A 2,614-nucleotide genomic window follows, 5' to 3' on the forward strand; every position below is an offset into this window, starting at 1 on the left:
CCCAACACTTTGGGAGGCTGAGGTGGGTGGATCACCTAAGATCGGGAGTTTGAGACCAGCCTGGCCAATATGGTGAAACCCCATTGCAGGGGCCTTTGAAAACAGTATGCTGAGAATAGATAGGGCTCAAGGACAGTATCTCCAATTGAACTTTTAATGAACTCCCGTAGGTGCCAAGAAGGCGGGTAGATAAGAAAGAATATAGAAACAAGGAACTGAGTAGAAGGTTACATGTGGGAAAAGAAAGTTTGTTTTGCATTGCATTCTTTCTGCTGACGTGGGGTTTATGGAGTATAAATAAAGTGAGGCGGAGGCTCTGAGTGCGGCCGCCATGTTCTCTGTGTGTCTTTGTCTTTTGTGTGTTCTTTCATTCTCCACCACCCCCGGCACAGACCCCAACACCCCATCTCTACTAAAAAATACAAAAAATTAGCCGGGTGTCGTCGCCAGCACCTGTAATCCCAGCTACTCAGGAGGCTGAGTTCAAGGACAATTGCTTGAACTGGGGTGGGGGGCGGGGGTTGTGGGAGGGCCAGAGGTTGCAGCGAATCCAGATCACACCACTGCACTCCAGCCTGGATGACAGAGCGAGACTCTCTCTAAACAAACAAACAAAACAAACCTCACTGGACATCCTAGTAGCTAAGTCTTTCCACACATTCATGATTATTTCTGTTGGAAAGTGCTTTACAACAAACTGCTACTTATCTCAGTCTGGGTTCCCCTGAGATAAGGATTCAAGGGCCAGGAGTTTACTTAGGAAGTAAAGGAAACACTGATAGAGGAGTGGTAGAGTGAGAAGGGGTGATGGCCATCAACAACCGGCTCTCTTCTGGGCAATTGGAGCTTAATCCTGCTGGGTGACTCTGGGAGCCAGTGGAGAAAAGACACCCTAGACTTATCCCAATGAGGAGCACGGCTGTTGGGTGCTTGAATACTTGCCTCCTCAGTGATCGAGACACACTCCCAGGTAGTAGTAATTTCTCTGCACTTCCATTTGGCCACAAAGGGGGCTCTGAGAGTCAGAGAGAGCTGACGAGAAAAACACACACCCTTGTGACTGAAGAGGTGCCACAGGGGATCTGTGTGGGGCACCACCTGCATTGCTACCCTGGGCAGATAGCTTGAGAAATTCCCACACTGCATCCCCAAACTGTTACTATCAGAGTGTGAGGGAGACAGGTTCCCATACCCTCATTAGCACAAAGTACTATCCTGAAAAAGAAAGCCTGTCAGTTTGATAGGAGAAAAGCAGGATCTTGTTTACAATGTGCTTTTATTATTGTTATTATTAGAGGTTGCATTTCTTTTCAAGCCGATGAGCCGTCTATGTTTATTTTTTGGAGGATACCCTTTTGCCCATTTTGCTATTGAAGTGTATTACCCTGAGGATTTGGTAAGAGTGTTTATTGCATTCACCAGAATGTCCTTTTTGTCATGTACTGTATTTTCTCTACTTTTTTTTTTTTTGCCTTGTTTTACTTTTTTGTTTTGTATTACAAGCAAAATTTTAAATTTGTAAGCTTCAAATTGGAGCTGGGGTGGTGCAGAGAGTGAAGATTTCAGCTGGTTCCCTGACCCCAGCTCCATCTCCTTCCCGAGGCAGTGGCTGGAACATATTCTGCCCACTATTTCCCTCTCTACATCCTTTAGGCTGTGCAGTGACCCCTCAACTATGTTCACCCTCCTAAAAAGCCCTTCCTAGTCCACCCGGGGCCCATCTCCCGGCCTGACTGCCCCTGGCTCCTTGATGCCCCGACCTCTCTCAGGGACCCCAAGGTGCTGTGAACTCCAGCCAGCTCATGCTCATTTGCACCTTCGTGTCTGTAGCGCTAAGGCACTCTTGTTTACAAGTGAGAGAACCCAATTCCAGATACCTTAAGCATAAAGAGTATTTTTGTAAGGAGGCAGGCTTCTGACGACGCGAGGCTCACAGCCAGGACTGCGCTGGGTGGAGCCTCCCCTTCTCGCTCCTGTCCCTGTTGGGTCAGAGAGCCAGCGTCCTCTTCCCTCTCCTCAGGGTCTTTTCGGCCCCTCAGTCCCCATATCCCTCTGCCCTAGCTCCCAAGATCCCACAGGAGACAGACTGGATTCTCTCTGGCCTAGAGTGCCTCCTTCCTGAAAGTCAGAATCTGATTGGTCCAGCTGGATCAGGTGTGCACTCCCTGTCCAACCATCAATGCTGAGAGGGATTACGGAGAGAAAAGCATGGCTCCCACCATCCCATTACTGTGGCTGCTTGGGCCGGCAGAGAGGAAACCTTGTGAGCTGGGCAGAATCCACCCTGTAGAGGCTGCCTCTGGGTCAGTGATACGGTTTGGCCGTGTCCCACCCAAATCTCATCTTGAGTTGTAATTCCCATTACCCACATGTGTCATTAGAGGGACCCGGTGGGAAGTAATTTGAATTATGGGGGCAGTTGTCTCCATACTGTTTGTGTGATAGTGAGTTCTCACAGGATCTGATGGTTTTATAGGGGGCTTTCCCCCCTCTTGCTCATACTTTGTCTTGTCTGCCATCTTGTAAGATGTGCCCTTGCTCCTCCTTCACCTTCTGCCATGATTGTGAGGCCTCCCCAGCCATGTGGAACTGTGAGTCCATGAAACCTCTTTTT

The 2,614-nt window shown here is 48.9% G+C and overlaps 1 protein-coding gene across 1 annotated transcript in view; it reads left to right on the forward strand.

Annotated features, from left to right (window-relative positions):
- Window positions 1-2,224: 2,224 nt before the first annotated feature.
- Window positions 2,225-2,614, forward strand: part of MROH2A (maestro heat-like repeat family member 2A) — a 62,480-nt gene continuing 62,090 nt past the window's right edge. Inside the window, exon 1 of the mRNA XM_011980273.1 lies at window positions 2,225-2,303. The gene's annotated coding sequence lies outside the window, so the exon portion shown is untranslated. The remainder of the gene's footprint in view (window positions 2,304-2,614) is intronic.

This window comes from Mandrillus leucophaeus, unplaced genomic scaffold, assembly GCF_000951045.1.
Source record: "Mandrillus leucophaeus isolate KB7577 unplaced genomic scaffold, Mleu.le_1.0 Scaffold21, whole genome shotgun sequence".
Classification (NCBI taxonomy): Eukaryota; Metazoa; Chordata; class Mammalia; order Primates; family Cercopithecidae; genus Mandrillus; species Mandrillus leucophaeus.